The 11,029-nt window shown below is 58.3% G+C and overlaps 1 long non-coding RNA gene across 1 annotated transcript; it reads right to left on the reverse strand.

The window, feature by feature from the left end:
* Positions 1-3,073: 3,073 nt before the first annotated feature.
* On the reverse strand, positions 3,074-3,818 carry LOC112952057. The gene is made up of 3 exons (XR_003250321.1): positions 3,768-3,818; positions 3,544-3,596; positions 3,074-3,096 (listed from the first exon to the last, which is right to left on the reverse strand). It is a non-coding gene; the product is annotated as an uncharacterized LOC112952057 (long non-coding RNA).
* Between the last annotated feature and the right edge of the window lie 7,211 nt (positions 3,819-11,029).

Here is an 11,029-nt window from a genome sequence, read left to right on the forward strand (position 1 = left end):
GGACTAGGATTGGATTCAGCCGCACCCAGACTCCTCTCAGAAGGAGCCTGGAAAGCAAGGGGGTCCAATCTGAACCTCGTGACCCAACGGGAGGGTATCCCAAGATAATCTTGTATTATCTTGTGCCTCCATGCAGTGAATAATAAGTGACCTTGCCATAGAATCTTGTGAAATCATTGTCCATATTAATAAATCCTGTTATTATTTCTTTCATACGAGTGAAGTGCATTTGTCCCTCACCCCTGCCACCACTCATTCTGACACAAGCCCACTTCTCAGGCTCCACTTACTTTTGTGATGCTGGCAGAGGTCACCAGCAGAGACTTGGAGGCGATGGTGTTGAGCCTCTCACGCAGGTACCCATCTCCTTGGCCTGGGGTGCCACATCCATGGTCTGGGCTGCAACAAGGAGAAGAGCTACATTTGTAGGGCAGGGGGAGTGTGGCACCAGCCTCACGTGTCCACAGTAGAGGATCTGAGACAGGGCAGCGAAGGCCAGAGAAGCCAGGGCCTCACCATACATCTTATGCCTTTGGAAACCAGGCAATGGGCCGTCCATTTAGGGGGACAGTCCCTCTTGCTGGGACCAGGTCCTGCCCTTGGGCAGCCGCTAGAATGGCCCTGTGCGGCTCTCCTTACCTCCTATTTGGAGCAGGTGCCCAAGGCAGGCTGCTGCGTGCTGCCGGGACGCACTCGAGGTGTCGCTTGTCAGAAGCTCCAGCAGTGCCGCCAGGGAACCAATCTGCTGGCAGGGACGGCCTCGCTGTGGGAGCAAGAGGCAGGCAAAGAGGTCACCAGGAGCCCAGCAGCTCCTCACCCTCTCCCGGCCATGCCACGTGTGAGCCGGGGCACTGCTGGGGGCCGTCCTGCAGACCCAAGAGACCTCAACGCAGGTCTTGTCCACACAGAGCTCCCTGTGTGCAGCCTCCCTGCTCACCTGGTTCCCACAACCCTCTTCATAAGCGCCCAGCAGCCAGTTGCACACCTGCAGGGCCCTCTCCCGCTCACAAGTGTGCTGATGTGAGCCAGCACTGCAGAACCTGCCACAGGGGGATCTGTCTCACTGCAGGATCTGTCTCACTGCACAATCATTCTCCTTTCCTGGCCGTGCCAGCTCCACGGCCCCGGTGTCTTTGAATCTTTGAACCACTGCCAACCTGGAGTCCCTATAGGGACCTCCCTGCCACAGCCTCAGTCCAGGCTGCTCTTGCTGTGGGCAGCATTGATTTGTGCAGTGCCCTTTGCTCCAAGCTGTGGCTGGGGAGATGGTGAGGCTGGTCTAGAGGGCTGCAGGACACTGCAAGTCACATGTAAGGTAGTTGCTGCAGCTGATGGCAAAAGCGTGGATGTGAAATCAGGTCATGAGGGCCTGAAACTAGGGCCATTTCACTGTCCAACTGTCTGAGGGTTGCACCAAGTTAAAACGAAGCTCCTCTCCAAAGACCAGGCCCACAGGTGAGATCCCCACAGCTCTGCCCCTCTCTGGCAGAGGAGATGTTTCCCTGCTGCCCAGGGACACTCACCTGCCCCACGTCCTGAAGGCGCATGGGTGCTGGCTCTGCCCAGAAAAGGATTGCTGAGAGCTGGCTCAGCGCTCACAGGAACGACGCCTGTACAGCCTGACACCAGAAAGAGCGGATGAGGCCGGGCACCTCGCACAGACTCCAGCAGCTGCCGGAGCACACGGAGCCTAGAGGGTCGTGGGGACCGGCACTCCTGGAGCAGCTCCTGCTGACTCCTCTCTCACCTCCACCTGCTCTGGGTGACGCAGGCACACGATACCCTGGCAGCACTGAGACAGGAGGCTGCACTTTTCTGCCCTGCTCATGTGGAGCTTCAGCTTGCTGTCAGGAGAAGAGAGGGAGAAAGGACAGAGATGGGGCTTACTAATGCTCTCCGGAGCAAGTCAATTGATGACTGCCTCTGTCCGGATCAACATCGTCAAATCCAGTATGTGCAGCCCCAACCAGGCTGGCCAGATGGGCTGACACACACACTGATTCCCACAGCCCCAGGGATAGACCCTACCTCAACTGCTCCATGGCCACAATGGCCCGTGGGTGCACTGGGGACTGCTGGGGCTCCTCCTGAATCACCTCCTGCAAGTCACAGAAGGAAACGTTGAACGTAGGCAGCAGGGAGAGGCATCCTGACCATCCTGGCCACAGCCTTTGCCGACAGACCCTGCAGGCACTTGCCCCACCACCCCTATGGCTCCCATGTGGCTGGCAGCTCCTCAGTGCCCACATGCAAGGCACTCTCTACCATGGCCTCAAGTGTCAGACCCGATGTGATCCACCAGCTGGGGATGTGACTCACGGTCCTCAGCACCTTGCGCACTGCCCCAGGAGACCATTGCGCCTCTGCGCAAATCTGCCCCGTGGCAGAGCCCAAAGCTCCCCTTCACGATGGCCCTGGCTCTGGGCACTCACCAACAGTGTCTGCAGCAGCTCCCGCTTGCGGCAAAGCTCTAACCTGGGGCTGACCCCAGCAGCCTGGATGGCTAGGCTGATTTCAGTGATGCTCTGCACCAGGAAGAGCTTTAGTTGCGCATCCTGATCCCAGAGGAGAAAAACATACTTTGAGCTCTTCAAAGAGAGCAATCTGTCTGGAGGCAATCTGTCTCTAGCACAGTATGTGGAGAACACTGCACACTCTGGGATGCCTGTGGAGCCTGGCTTGACACCTGACTACCTACTCTAGGTAGCCAGCAAGGAAACCTCCTCTTCCTTCCTGGGGAGGAGTCTCCTATGGGAAGCGAAGCAGCTGCCTTGCCTCCCTGCCAGAAAGACCCCACAGACCCCGGCCCAGGTGAGTAGGGCGAGCAGCACTGGCACCGCTGTGACAGGAGAGGGGCACACGGGAAGGACAAGGAGAGGCTGGAGCTGGTGGCAGCCACCTGGCTCTGCCACGTGCCCCAAGCCCTCACCTGGCAGCCCTCCCGGTAGAGCCGCAGCAAGGGAACAAACCAGTGAAAAGGGAACAAACCTTTTCCCAGGACAGGCGTGGAGAGCAGACCAGCTGACAGATCAGTTCCTGGCTCAGGTTAATGGTCCAGATGTCGCTGGCGATGATATCCAGTGACATTTGCAGGAACTAGGATGAAACGGGAGATAAAGCAAATGCCCCCCTATCCTTGGCCAGGACCTTGTGTGCGCCTAAGTGACCCTGGATACGGTGGGGGCCAAGCACCCCCTCATGACTGCCCATCTCCCCACCTGCCCCTCCTGCACCCTGCCTCACGATCTTCCCCTAACGTGCCACTCAAGCCCCTTAGGCACAGCATACACCAGCACAGCACACACAGCAGTACCATGGGCAGGGAGGCCTCTGCCCCAGCCTTCAGCTGCCTTCGTTCTCAGCCATTCTGCACGTGCCGAGAGCAGCTCTTATGAGCGGGCAGCACCTGTGGCCAGGGCAGCCACTGAGGCCTCCGGATATGCTGTGCCGCTCAGCGCTTCGGCAGGGAGCTCTGAGGTTCCTCCCAGCACTTTTCCCAGCCCTGCTTGCCCCATCCACGTGTGCCCCACAGGGATGCTGTACCTTCAGCAGAAGGCTCTCCCATTCAGCCCTGTCCAGAGTGCTTGGAGTTGTTCCTGCAAAGCCAGAGCAATCAGATGCCCTTGCTGCTATTCCAGCACTGTGTCTCAGCCCCAAAGCCTCAGGCCATTGAGCTGAGAAGCTCTGGCAAACTCGGCCCCATCCCCTCCGCCAGCCTAGGAGCTGCCCTCTCTGCACGCAGCCTCTCTCTCCCACCAGCACTTTACCTGCCAGCTGCTGCAGCAGCAGGGGGATCTCTGCAGCCCAGCTCGCCCCCACGCTTGCATGGATCATGCGGGAAGCACCTGCAGCAGCTGCAGGGCCGCAGCTCCACGGCCACCGCCTGCGTGGGGAGTCACCGCTGCCACCACCTAGGCCAGGGCACAAGAGAGATGGGTTTGTGAGWGCCCCAGGAGCCCTGGCCGCCCCACAAGCAGGCAGTCAGGGGGGTTGGCATTGCCCTGGATGGCAGGAGGCAGCCGACAGCCTCGCCTGTGCGCTGCCATTCCCCAAGTGGGGTAGGAGCTCCTGATGGGTAGGGGCAGCTCAGGCACCCTCTGACATCCTCCTGCCACCTCCTTGGGTGCCCTGCACTGGCCTCAGCACCATCTCTTCCTCCCACTGCCCTCCCTGCAACCACAAAAGCTCCTTCCTGGGGTCCTCTTACTCACCAACAGGCAAACCAGCAGGGCCTGAGGTTCTGGCAGAGCAGCTGTGGGCACAAAGAAAAGCCACATAAGATGCGCAGCTCACACAATGTCCCACGACCCTGCACACAGCTAAAGGGGACTCCAGCTGCGCCGCCTTCGCCTTCTGCTTCCCACCTTGCTCCTCAGACTGCAGGAGCTTGTGGGCTTTCTGCTCCACCTCGAATGCTGCTCTTTCCTGCCTCTTGGCCAGCTCACACAGGCAGCGGCAGAGCGGGACCAGCACTCCTGTGTATTGGGCCGGCACCACATATTGCAGCAGCTTCGGCCACAGAAGCTGCAGGCAAGAACCGGGCCACTGAGCATGTCGCTATTTGCCTCTCTCCCTCCCACTCCTCCTGTTGTTGCTGCTTCTGCAGCACCAGACCAGCCCCTGGGCCTCACTCCTTCCCTCAGTCCCACCCTGGCTTCCTCCTCCACCTTCTCTCTTTCTTGCCTGCCTTTCTTCGTACACCTTTCCCCCTCCCTTTGGCTGCCTGCTTGCTGAGAGCAGCTGCCACAGCTCATCCCCAGGGACAGGGACATCCCTGCTGCAAGGCGATGCCTTACAGTCCTGCCAATCCCTATGTCTCATTTAGAGAAGGCAGCCAAGACGTGCCCAGCAGTGCTTGATTCAGACATAGCATGCACTGAACAAGCAAGTGCAGCCCCACAGAGCTCAGCCCCAGCTCTTCTTGACTTAGCATCTTTAGCATCTAAGATGGGGAGGTGTCAACACACAGAGGAAGGACGAGAAGCAGCAGCATCCAGCAGTGGATGACTGACTTTTGTCAGTGCTCCAGTGGAGACATCTAACGTGCCTAGATGCTGGATGGCCTTTTCCTTTTGGGCTTCCACCTCAGAAAGGTTTCCTGATGACTGCAAGACAGAAGTGGGAAACACCCATTAATGCCCATTCCAAGGTTTTGCAGTACATGGTGATGGGAGGCTGCTCCCTCCACGACACTGCTATCATTGCTCCTGTTCACCAGCCAGGACACCCAATGTTGGGACACCCATGGCACCCGTGGGACATGGGACACAAAACAGCGACACACTCTGCCCTACCAGTTTGTCTGAGGAGCGGCTGAACTCGCTGAAGATGTGCGCCACCACGTCCCATGCTTAGCAGCCCGGTGTGCTGGTGTGCGGCAGCTCCCCAGTGAAACACAGCACTGCTGTTCTCACCTCTCACATCTCACTGCTGTTGCAGAGGCTGCAGTCCCAACCCACACCAGAAGCCCAGGTTTGGCTGCCTTCACGGCGCTGCAGCCCCGCTGGCCAGGCTGAAACAAGGAGGCTGAAGCAGCAGCCCTTGCTCTGCACTCACCACTGGTCTCTGGCCCCAAGCCCTGCCTTTGACTGCTGCTTTGGCCTCGCCAGCCTCTGTGCCAGGGAAAGGACTGCTTGGCTCCAGCAGCAGTACCATCCCTGTCCAAACTAGCTCACCTGTGCTGCAGGGTCGTGGCACATAGATTGTGCGAGTTTTACCAACAGGGGCACGTTCTCCCTCACACTTGGAACTGCAAGAGACAAAGGAAGGTGAGTGCTGAGGCTGAGCTCCCATTTCCAGAGGGATTTGACACAGCTCCCTGGATTTTTGTGCACAAGTGTGGCAGAAAAGTGGGGCCACATTGCCAATCTCAGAGTCACTCCATTTCTCCAGTGCATGTTACTTACCCTCAGAACAGACCAGAGCTTGCAGCATTTGCACCGCTGCCGCACAATCAGCCATGCTCCTGTTCCTCAGCTTGTAGTAGAGGAACACAATCATCTCCTCCAGGCAAATCTGGGCTGCAGGGAAGAAATCATGCTTGGCATTAGTGGCCAGCATCCCACATGGGCACCTTGGCAAGACAGCAGGTGAGACACGGCGTTGCAGGGCCGGCTCTCCTTCCCTACCCTGCAGCACAACACAGCGGCACAGCTCTGCTCTGTGCTCCGGGCTGGGCGTCTCCGTCTCATTGCAGAGCTGTGGGAACAAGGGGCATTTCAGGGAAAGCCAGAGCAGCACAGAGGGTGACAGAAAAGAAACTGCTCTCCGTAATCGTCTCACGAGCAGCTCTGGCATTGGACTCACGGCCAAAAGCCCAGGGCCCTGCACACACCCAGGCTAGCGACACAACATCAGGTCTTACCTGCTCATGCATAGCAGCATTGATGGCCAGAAGCTTCACATGAGGCATGTGAGGAACATTTGCTGCAGCCCGCAGGAAATAGTGCAGACTCTGCAAGGGAGCACAGGAGGGAGAGGGCAGCTGTCACTGCGAGCCACAGGGAAAAGAAACTGGCATTGCTGGGATGGTTCCATGGCCAGAACCCACTTCCAGGGAGACCCCAGGCTGCACTTGGCTGCTGGCCCAGCCATGAGGTCTCTCTCCTCCGTGCAGCCCCACCAGGATGACCTTTCCCACCACACTGTCTCCCTCACCACCTCTCTCCATCACAGGGGCTGGATATAGCCCTGGCTGTAAGGACAGAGCTCCTTATGCCCCCCAACACAGAAGGCAGCACAGTCTTCCCTGTGGATGTCCAGGGTCCATCCTCTCCTCATGGTCCTCCCTCCATGTAATTTCTTCCAGAAAGAGCCTGCAAAGCCCCAGACCCGTCTTCCTGCTCAAAGGTATTCAAACTTCAAAGGTTCCTGCTCCTTCCGGCACCCTGCAGCTCCCCAGTGCCCTGCACCAGCCCCATGGGCCCCAGCAATGCTGTGCCCCTCACAGAGCCTCACTGTGGTCACCCCAATGGGCTCCCGCACTTCCCAGTACTGCTGCAGCAGCCAGGGAAGCCTCTGCCAGGCATGCGTGCGGTGCTTCTCCAGGCGCACGAGGACACCCATCATGGCACCCATCGCCCTGAGCACGGCCTGCTTCACCTGATGAGGCACAGGGACACGCCGCGTAAAGAGCTGGGGATCTCTCCAGAGCTTGCCTCTCCCACACACCAGCTTGCCCTTCCCACCTGGAGTCTTTCCCTTCCCCTTCACCCCTGCTCACAAGGGCTCATTTGCCAGCACAGGGAGCGTTTCCTCCTGGCACCCCTAGCCCACCCTGCCAAATGGCCCCAGCATTTGGCCACTTCCCAGCAGGCAGCCCCAGCCTCCTGGATGACACCTCAGGGACACCACATGCAGCTGCACTCCTACCCACTGCCTGGCACCACCTGCCCCACAACACTGTCTATGGACTCCCCTCTTGGGGCACTTTTGTGACCAGCCTGCTCCCTTTGACTCCATGCACAGCCCCACCACCCCATGGGTGCCCTTGCTGATGCGGCCCAGGGCTGCTGGAGCAGCAGCACTCACCTCTTCCTCTCTGCAGCCCTGCCAGCTCTTGCCCACACGGCAAAAGAGCAGGTGAACGGGGGAGCAGAGCTGGGCAGCTCCCACTCGAGGGAAGGCACATTTCTCCCACTCGTGGAAGTACATGTTGATGCCTCTGCACCACTGCTCCAGCACTGCAGCACAGGAAGAGAAACAGCTTGGTGTCCGAGTCCCTGCCTGGCAGGAGACCTCGCAGCACTCCCCAAGCCTGCTTTGTGCCCAGGCCAGGGGTGCTAGGGCTCAGWGGGGGAGATCAGGCTTCAGGGGCAACTCGGGCCATGGTCTGAGACACCTGGATTGAAATGCTGCCTTGTTTCTCTCCTCTCCCAAACCACCACCTCCTCCTCTGCACAGCTTTGCTCCCTGACACTGCCYGCTGCTGCCCTTTCCCCTTTCTTCCCAAACGGTCCCTCTCATGGTGATTCCCACTCCCTGCCATGCCCACCCCARACCCCAGCAACAAGGACCATCCCAACCCCTTCCCCTCCCTGCAGGCCCTGCTGTGATCTCAACACTCACCCCCACAGATGGCGCGCAGCATCTGGCCGCTCTGCACCTTGCTCAGCACGCTGTGCAAGGTCGTCAGTGTTGCTCCAGCAAAGGGCACACACTGCAGCGCTGCACAGGGGGCAGTCCCCATCAGCCAGAACTGCCACAGCCCGTGGGCTCTGTGCCCTGCTTGTGCCGTGCATCAGGACAGGGGCTGTGGGGCACTGGGGCCATGGAGTTGTGCCAGGGCAGGGGGCTGGCAGAGCTGACGCTGCACTGGGGGAGCCTATGGCACAGGGAGGTTCCTGCCAGGGCACCTGTGTGGGGGAGCCTTCCTTGAGGGGTGCAGGGAAGCCCGGGGCACCAGCGGCAAGGCAAGGGGCAAAGTCCATCACATTTGGTCTCTAGCTGGTTCCCCTGTTCCCAGCCCAGATGTTTTGGGCAGGAGCGGGAGTCCTGTTTCACACTGGGCACCCACAGTAATGTAGAGCATCAGGCCGGGGACTTTACTGTAGCGGGCAGCCACGTTGCGCAGGGTGGTGAGCACCCACTCCCCCGACATCTCCTGCAGGCTCTTCAGGTGGCCCTGCAGCGCTGACAGGACCTCACGCAGGTGGGAGCGGACCAGTGCCACCAGGACATTGCTCGCCGCTGTCCTCACAGCGTCTGTCACAGCCTGGAACACAACAGTTCCTGCATGGCTCAAGCACAACTGGCTCTCCCCAAAACTCAACCTCCAGGCACCACATAGATCCCGTGATGCTCAAAGCACTCCCCAAGCCAGGACACGTCCCAAAGACTCTCCATGGCTCAGCTGAGCACCAGCATCCAGTGTCTCCCTCAGAGAGAACAAGCTCACCTGGGCTGCTCGCAGGTCTGCGGACACCTCTGCGAGCACTCTGTCCACGACAGAGCGCTGCAGGCAGCTCTCAGAGCTGCACAAGACDCTCTCCAGCTGGCGGTAGGTCTCCTCTCTGCCACCCTGGGGATACACCACACAACGTGCATTGGGACATGCAGCCCTGCAGCGGCTCCAGGTGGCTGAGGGCACAGTCAAGCTGTCAGCAATGCTCAGCAGAGCTGTTAGGAGCAGCTGAGAATCCAGTGCTCTCATTTCCTGACCCTAACCCTGCCACCTTCACCAGGAAAGAAGGGTATGTGGGAGCAACTGCCCAACACCAYGGCAGGATCAGCACTTGCAGGGAGGCATGGCAGCAGGGCAAAGGTGCCATGGAGCGAGAGCCACCTGTGGCATTGGAGAAGCTGGGGCACTGTGGGGAGCCCTCTAGCCCCATGAGACAGCCCCAACTCATCACAGTGTCTTGCAGATGGTCCAATAGAGAAATCACCATGGCGGCAAAGGTAGCAATGGCCACAGGGACAGACCCAGCCATGCTGCTGCCATCCTCCTCGTGCACAGGTCCAGACCGGGAACGTACACGAGTGAAGAAATCTGGAAGGAAAAGCGGAGAGTTGCATCAATCCAGCAGCTCTCAGGAAAGGCCCACAGTCAGGGCATAGGTCTCCCCAGCCAGAGCTCAGGGTACCAGGAGAGGCCAATGAGACCTGGGGACAGCCCTTGCTCTCCAAGCTGGGGACACAGGCACCAGCAGGTCCCTTTCAGCCCCATAGAGCACATAGGGTGCCAAACGCGGTGCTGACCCTCACCTCATGAGGTGATAGAGCAGCTCATGCTAGAGAGCATCTCTAGGCATACAAAGGAGAAGGTGTTGAGGAGTAGTCAGCATGGATTCACCAAAGGAAAGTCATGTCTGACAAACCTTATATCCTTCTATGATGGGATGACTTGCCAGCTGGATGAGGGGAGAGCTGTGGGTGTTGTCTACCTTGACTTCAGCAAGGCTTTCAAMACCGTCTCCCATGATATCTTCATACAGAAGCTGCAGGAGAGTGSWCTGGACAAGTGCACAGTGAGGTGGATTGAGAACTGGCTGGATGGCAGAGCTCAGAGGGTGGTAATAAATGGAGCTGAGTCCAGTTGGAGGCCTGTGGCCAGTGGTGTTCCCAAGGGGTCAGTACTGGTCCCGGTGCTGTTCAACCTGTTCATCAATGACTTGGACGAGGGCACTGAGTGCACCCTGAGCAAGTTTGCAGATGATACCAAGCTGGGTGGAGCAGCCGACACTCCAGAAGGCTGTCCTGCCATCCAGAGGGACCTGGACAGGCTGGAGAGTTGGGCACAGAGGAACCTCATGAGGTTCAGTAGGGACAAGTGTAGGGTCCTGCACCTGGCAAGGAATAACCCCAGGCATCAGTACAGATTGGGGTCGACCTGCTGGAGAGCAGCTCCACGGAGAGGGACCTGGGAGTCCTGCTTGACAACAAGTTAACCATGAGTCAGCAGTGTGCCCTCATGGCCAAGAAGGCCAATGGGATCCTGGCCTGCATCAGGATGAGTGTTGCCAGTAGGTCAAGAGAGGTGATCCTGCCCCTCTAATCAGTTCTGGTGAGGCCGCGCCTGTTGGGCCTGTTCAGCTTGGAAAAGAGAAGGCTGAGAGGGGATCTGATTAACATGTATAGGTACATGAAGGGAGAATGTAGGGAGGAAGGGGACAAGCTCTTCTCATTGGTGGCCAGTGACAGGACAAGGGGTGGAATGGGTATAACAGTGTCATAAATTACGACCACAAAGGATCATAGTCCAGTTAGAATTTTATCAATTGTAGCAAGTAGAATATGAGCAAAAGCAGCGCTGGACGGCGGGGGAGCCCGGCTCCACCAACAGCCGTGCYAAGCAGTTCGAAAGTCCCTCTTTTATACATATCCGCTTCCATGTTGTGCAATAGTGGAGTTACTTTTGCGCATGCTCCAGTTGTTGCTAAGGGATCTTTTTCTGCCTCTCGGTGGTCGTTGAGGCTGAAGTAAAAAGTCTTCCTCCCTTGTCCCATAGTTGACCCCTTACTCCTGTATCCTTATATGGATAATTTGTCCGTTTCTGCTGATCCTTGAAAACATCTGGTGGTTATCTGTA

This window comes from Nothoprocta perdicaria, unplaced genomic scaffold (assembly GCF_003342845.1).
Source record: "Nothoprocta perdicaria isolate Ctin4 unplaced genomic scaffold, notPer1 scaffold_389, whole genome shotgun sequence".
Lineage (NCBI taxonomy): Eukaryota > Metazoa > Chordata > Aves > Tinamiformes > Tinamidae > Nothoprocta > Nothoprocta perdicaria.